This window comes from Haplochromis burtoni, unplaced genomic scaffold, assembly GCF_018398535.1.
Source record: "Haplochromis burtoni strain Fernald_Lab_line unplaced genomic scaffold, NCSU_Asbu1 Contig_16, whole genome shotgun sequence".
NCBI classification, from domain to species: Eukaryota; Metazoa; Chordata; class Actinopteri; order Cichliformes; family Cichlidae; genus Haplochromis; species Haplochromis burtoni.
In genome coordinates, this window is record NW_024582377.1 from 1,616,192 (window position 1) to 1,622,582 (window position 6,391).

The following is a 6,391-nucleotide window of genomic DNA, read 5'->3' on the forward strand; positions in this document are numbered from 1 at the left end:
ACACACACACACACACACACACACACACACACACACACACACACACACACACACACACACACACACACACACACACTGTGCGCTTGCACGGACACACCCGCTCCACTTCAAACAGATTTGAATATTGATTTAGATTTATAAACACAGACAGACCGTGGGCTTTTATGACTCGTCGCTTGCCTCTCTCCGTGGCTCGTGTGCAAGGCCGGAGTCAAAGGTGCAGTGACAGCTGCCGAGAGTACCGGTTCTCGCTCAGCCTCTGGAGCTCACACAGTCTGACGCACAGCACACCTTATCAACTTTGCAAAACTCAGTGACATCTCTGTTGACAGATTTCGATCGTGGGGAAGCGGCGGTGTGGATCACGAAGCTGGATTTCTTTTAACAGCACAGCCGAGGGGAGAAAAGTTGGGAGATGTTTGAGAAACAGGAGCTGCGACACATTCAGGTAACCTTCTTTCTTTCTTTCTTTCTTTCTTTCTTTCTTTCTTTCTTTCTTTCTTTCTTTCTTTTGCAACTCGTGCTTATTTTTTATTTTTATTCTTGAAAGATTAAGAGGAACTGCCTCATCTATTCGAAAAGGAGTCTATTAATCACTTAACTTATCACGTAGAGGCAAATTTAAACGGGTGGAATAATTAACTGTTTGATAAGTATTTTTTTAAGTTGTGTTGCTGTTTGCTTTATTACTAAAACATGGCAAAAATCATCATAGCGCACAAAGTGTGAATGAAGTCCTGCACTTTCTTGAGGTTTCACATTATTTCACACGAGGGTGTGCTTGTGACTGTTACAATGTGCACGCCTAAATAAAAAATAACAAAAAACAAAACAACCAAAAACAGTTTGACAGTAAAACCTTAATTTAAAAAAATATTTTATTAATGTTTCCTTATGTTTGGCAGCTGCATGCAGAGGGTCTCAAACTGCGTGAAAAATGATGACGTCTTGTGCTGTTATCTGCTGGATCTCACCGTTTAAATTGCTAAATAATTTATTAAACTGTAAAGCCTGGCCCTCCTCGGGGACTTTGTATCTTAAAAGGACGTTTAAAAGGAGAAGGAGTTAAACGCCTCTGGCGAGCAGCGCTCCCACTGACTCCCGGCTAATTGACGACGACTGCTTTTATCTCCGCCTCTGCTACACTCAACCTGAGGGTGAGGATTTCACCAGGCCCGCTCCAATCTGTGATTTCTACAGTTAATGCGTAGCCATGCATCTTTTCAAACGCACTGCGCAGGCCCTGGATGTTTGACCCTTGTTTGATAGGGGGGGGGAAAAAATCGCATTTTTAAGATTGGATAATTACAGGCAATACAGACCCCTATTTCACTGCTCTGTGCTTTATCCAGGCGTGGAAAAGAAATAATCAACACATTATAGAATACATGAACGCACTTAAAAAAAAACAAAAAAAAGAGGAAAAAAAGGTGCTTGTAAATTTCCTTAATTTCAAATAACATATTTGCCATCAAAACAGCTTTTCTCGCATCTCTTTTGCTTCTCTTTTCCCACCTATAGTTTCATATTCGCATGGCTGAATACGAGGAATGTGTTGGTGGATTTCATTCTCAGCTTAAAAAGAGACTTAAAATGGGAACAAAATCATGTAAAGCATTCATATAGAAATGATAATCTGTAATGTCAAGAAGAGCCTTTCCTTCTGCACATAGGATTTCAAATTTACCCCAGGAAAGGTTGATTACACTTCAGTCAGCCTTTATCGTTCAGTATTACTTCTGCTAACATGCTCTAGTTTTTTCTCCCCTCTTTATTAAATACACAAAGTTATTATGTATAAACCAACAGAAATATTACTTTATAGAATTAAAACTATTACCATCCACCCAGATATCATTCAACTGCCAAAAAAACTAAATAAAAATAGGATTGTTATGTAAATGTAGTAATGAAGTTTTAAACTACTTTATTTCAAATTGTTTTTATCGCAGCTAAGAGTTAAGTTAATGTAATGATTGAGGTTAAACTCTATTGTTTATCAATGATGCAGGCAGTAATTACTGTAGCTAGATATTTGGTGTGTGTGTGTGTGTTTTTCTTTTTTCCCTTTCTTTCTTTTTTTTGGTTGTGAGTGTGTGGGTGACAGAGAGAGAGGAAGAAAGAGAGAAAGATGAGCTGGAGAAGGATAATCACAAGCTGTATTTTAATTAGCCTGGCAGGTTTGATGGATACATGCAACCACTGCTGCTGCTGCAACAACTGCATAGTGAGCAAGATGCCTAAACAGAGGGCTTTCCCCGCACTCTTCCCTTATCACAAAAGAGCTAAACCTTTGTGTAATGTAACATGTAAGTGACCCCAGAGGTCATCAAAACACATCCAGTCCCCTCCCCGGGGATTAAAGGGGCAGAACCCCATTCAGTGTCTGTTTGGGAAGAGTTTGCTAACACGGAGGCACACAAGGCACGTTGATCTCCTTAAGCATGTGCAGTTTTATAAGTTGAATTTAGGCTGAAAGTTCTGTTTAAATAATTTCAGAGACGGGCACGCTGTCGAATAAGTCTGTGCTCCAGTTTTCAAGCTGGTGCTAAACTTGGGAAATTTTGGGCTTTCTTTCCCACACATTTCTCCATAAATTCAAATGCTGTGCCGCCATAATGGCACGGCTCTGTGTGTGTGTGTGTGTGTGTGTGTGTCTGTGTGTGTTTGCCAAGTTCGTTCTTTCCATTAATATGACATGTCTTTTAATTGCTGCCATAAATGTTTGTGTTGTGTTTCACGCAGGAGTTTGCCAACAAACAAAACAGATGCAATTAAACACACACTCGCCTTCAGATCATCTCTGAGGAGACAAAGTCGAGTCTGGTGGAAAGCCGACAAGGACAAACAAGGAGGGAGAGGACTCTGCTGCCTCAAGGTTAACTCTGACTGAATGAACTCTCGTCTTCACACTATCAGTCTCGCCACAAAGACACATCACTCATTGCTTTTTATAGCATCTGTGCTCTTTTTAGAAGTTGACACGATGCTCAGTTGATGTTTTATTTTTGTATCATTGCAGAAAAATTAAACCAATTTTATTTATCGACACGTCTCTGTTTATTTTGTGACTTGCAATTAATTCAAGGTTAATATGCAAATAAAGACATTTATGTTGCCATCACTGTAAGAGCACCACTATGCTCTCCTTTTCCCACCCTCTCCTTTCACCTAGCCCTCTTCTCTGTGTGCTGCTGAGGTGTCTGCGTGGCGTGGTAAAACCTGCCCTGCAGACCGGACCTCTCAAGTCTTCAAAGGTGGAAGAACTCAATGTGGGGGATTTGTTCAGGCTTATTTGGTAACCTAGGATTTGAATTGGATTCTGGGAAGCATTCATAACACATTTGGAAATGTTACATTGTGTGATTTTGTGTGTAATCCCCATAATAAATTTTAGAAATGGTCACAGCACTTGCACAACTGTGACTATTCATGATTTATCAAATGGTTTTCTTGTCTTGCCTCTTGGGGGTGAGGTGTGTGTGTTGCCCGCGGGGAATGGAGGAGGCGATCTCAGAGCCGGCGAAGAGACAATTCTTCAGTTTTAACCTTTCTCTTAACAAATTTTTTTGTTTGTTTATTTGACCTGAATATGTAATAGGGTGAGCCACCATGCTTCCAGAGCGATTCTCTCAGACCCCCAACAGCACTGGAGCATTTCAACCTCTAGTGGATTATACCTCCCTGGGAGGAGGGTTAGTGTACACACACACACACACACACACACACACACACACACACACACACTGTAGGTACAGTTATTAAACTTGCTGTATATTTTATAGAAGCCACAGTCATACATTAGCACACTGGGCTGCACATTTTATTGCAGTTGAGTAGAAAACTGTGCAACTACAGCATTTTATATTTGTAGCAAGCCAGTTGTGTAATATGCAGAAATCTCTCCAAGCATGTTTTATGACATAGAAAAATATTCCTTTTTAAATTCTATAAAGGTCCTTAATGATAAGTCAAATACTGACAGGTCTCCTACTAAAAAAACATCTTTGGAATTGTAAGTTACGTATCAGCTCCAGGCTACTTCTGATGCCTCCAAATTTAGCTCTTTCTCACTGCTTTTGCCCTCTCGTATAAAATGTCGATAAAGAACCTTTCCCCCCTTTCAGGAGATTAATCTGGAAAGTCACGATCAAACAGATAAAGGAAGAGAAACAATAAGCGGAGCAAAGCAGGAGCCGAGGTGGATGCTTATCATCCTTCACCATCCAAAATGAGCGATGTGTACTTGCAGAATCGATAGCTGTTGGCCAGATGCTCCAGAAGGAGCCCAAAGGGAGTGAACTTCTGTGTGAACATATATTTTGGGGGCTCTACTACTTGAATTTTGTGTCTGGTGTGTGTAACTCTCCCGCCTTGGATTGATAAGAGCAAGAGCTGTGTGTGTTTGTGAGTGTGTGTAAGTAAATGAGTATTTGTGCCCTGTCCAAACCCCACTTTGTTTTGAATGACACTTTGGCGATGCCCCCAGTCCCCCACTTCGACTTCTCAAGCGTACCCCCTGTCAGTGCCAACTCTGCCAATTCCTCTCATGTCTTTAATATCTCTCTTTGGGCTCTTGGGTTTTGCCAGTGAAGGCTCCCCAGTGACAGTTGGACATTGCCTTCACATTTGGGAGACAGCGGCGGGTGTCTGTAGCGTTCCCAGCCCTGGGCCTGTGGGGAATCTGTGATGGCTCGCCTGTCAGCCGGCCCCTCCCCTGTAATTAGGAGAGTAAACACAGCGTCTGGCTCGGCTTGGGGGAGAAGTAGGAGGGAGCGGAGGAGGGGACCGTCCGGCTCCCGTCCTACTGCTGCTTGAGCTGTCCAGGAGTAGCTTTGGATAGATAGCCTGTGATGTGCAGCCCCTTCACATCCTTGCAAAGGATGGAGATGTGGAGGAGAGTGCAGCCTGTTAACGTGCTGAGAAACATCAGTACCTTGTTGAGCATCAGTGAACCAGCGAGGAGGCTTTTCACTAAGCTGAACCTTTTGTTTAGAAGTAGAAAGAAACAGATCATTTAAGATGATCTGAGAGCTGTTCAAAAAAGTGATGAGAATGTTGATGAGGGTAAGCTGTGCACAGAAAGGTGTTCCTTGTATTTCTTTAACAGCATAATACTCATTTAGGTCTCTAGGCAATAACATAGCACCACTACAAAGCCTCATCTCCTCTCTTCACCTCACTCCTGGTTGCTGGGGGGACTGGTCAGCTGCTGGAGGAATGTGTTGTGGGCTGGAGTTGTAGCTGTAGCTCGAGACCAGCTTTGGGGAACTGCCATGCTACCCTAAACCAGCCACTCCACACTGCCCAGTTAGGGAGGTGGGCTGCGGGAATGCTGAGACCAAGAGGGGAGGAATTTCACTGGTTGACCTGCCAGAGAAATGCCATGCAGAGAGCAATGAAGAGAGAAACCTAAAATGAGAGCGAGAGACAGAAAAGCATATCTCAGCCAATTGAAACGCAGCCTGTCAGTGTCATTTTGGTTTCGTAGGATGATTACTGATGATGGGCCAGTTGCTGAATGAGCTGGTTGCCACACAGACACTGTGGCACCGCATCTGACTTCGATCTTTTCAGGTTCAGCGGGCATAACCAAAGTAGCTTCAACAGTTTATAATCAGCACATTTAGAGATGTTTCCCATTATTTACCATGCAAATCATCCATCTGTCTTAGTGGACATTCATCACTTGAACGTGATTGGATGTATTCGTGTTTTTGCGTAAGTAAATTTTAAATCAGATGGTGTGCACCAGTGTGTACATGTGGCGGAGATGGAGTACAAAGGAGGAGGGGCGCTTGAAGGCCCAGTGTACTTGCCAAAGTCTTTACGGCGCCCAGAGAGCCATGCTGCAGCATCATGGTCCACAGCATGGAAAGACATGGGGCAGATGGGTGCAGTGTAGCAACTCAACCTCCCCCTTCTCCTCCCAAATGTGAGGCAGCAGTGGTGGGAATGGCACAGTGTGAGAGGGAGTCTAAGTTCAGGGCTGAAACAGAAAAGCTGTTGGAGGGGCATTTGGGGGCTGGGAGAAATTGAGGACTGAAAGCTGTTTTTTTTTTTTTTTAGAGGGGGGGCACCGGAGAAGCTGTTGGTGGGGCAGAGATCCTGCAATGGAGAGGGAAAGCCAATCCCCCCTGTCACATCCCTTTGAAATCCAAGTGCAGGGGCACGAGCCCAGGGAGGAGTGGCAGCGTGGCCCAGCGCCTGGGCAGACAGGCAGTCACCGCACTGGGCCGCAGTCCAGCTCGCCTGGCCTGGCCCCTTCCCACTGTAGCCCACCCCGTCTGGACCAGGCTTACGGGAGTCAGGCAGCAGACCCCCAGTGGACAGGCCGGAGCCCTGCGCTACTGAGTAGCATCTCAGATCCTCTGCTGGGTTTGAAACAGCA

At 44.2% G+C, this 6,391-nt stretch overlaps 1 long non-coding RNA gene across 2 annotated transcripts in view; it reads left to right on the forward strand.

The window, feature by feature from the left end:
- The window catches only part of LOC121814096, a 4,304-nt gene extending 1,253 nt beyond the window's left edge, over nucleotides 1-3,051 (forward strand). The window contains exons 2-3 of one of the 2 annotated variants that reach the window (XR_006054064.1): nucleotides 333-448; nucleotides 2,746-3,051. This is a non-coding gene — a long non-coding RNA (uncharacterized LOC121814096). Of the gene's footprint in view, nucleotides 1-56; nucleotides 449-2,745 lie in introns of those variants that run through there. The other variant, XR_006054063.1, reaches the window with a different exon arrangement.
- Nucleotides 3,052-6,391: the final 3,340 nt, after the last annotated feature.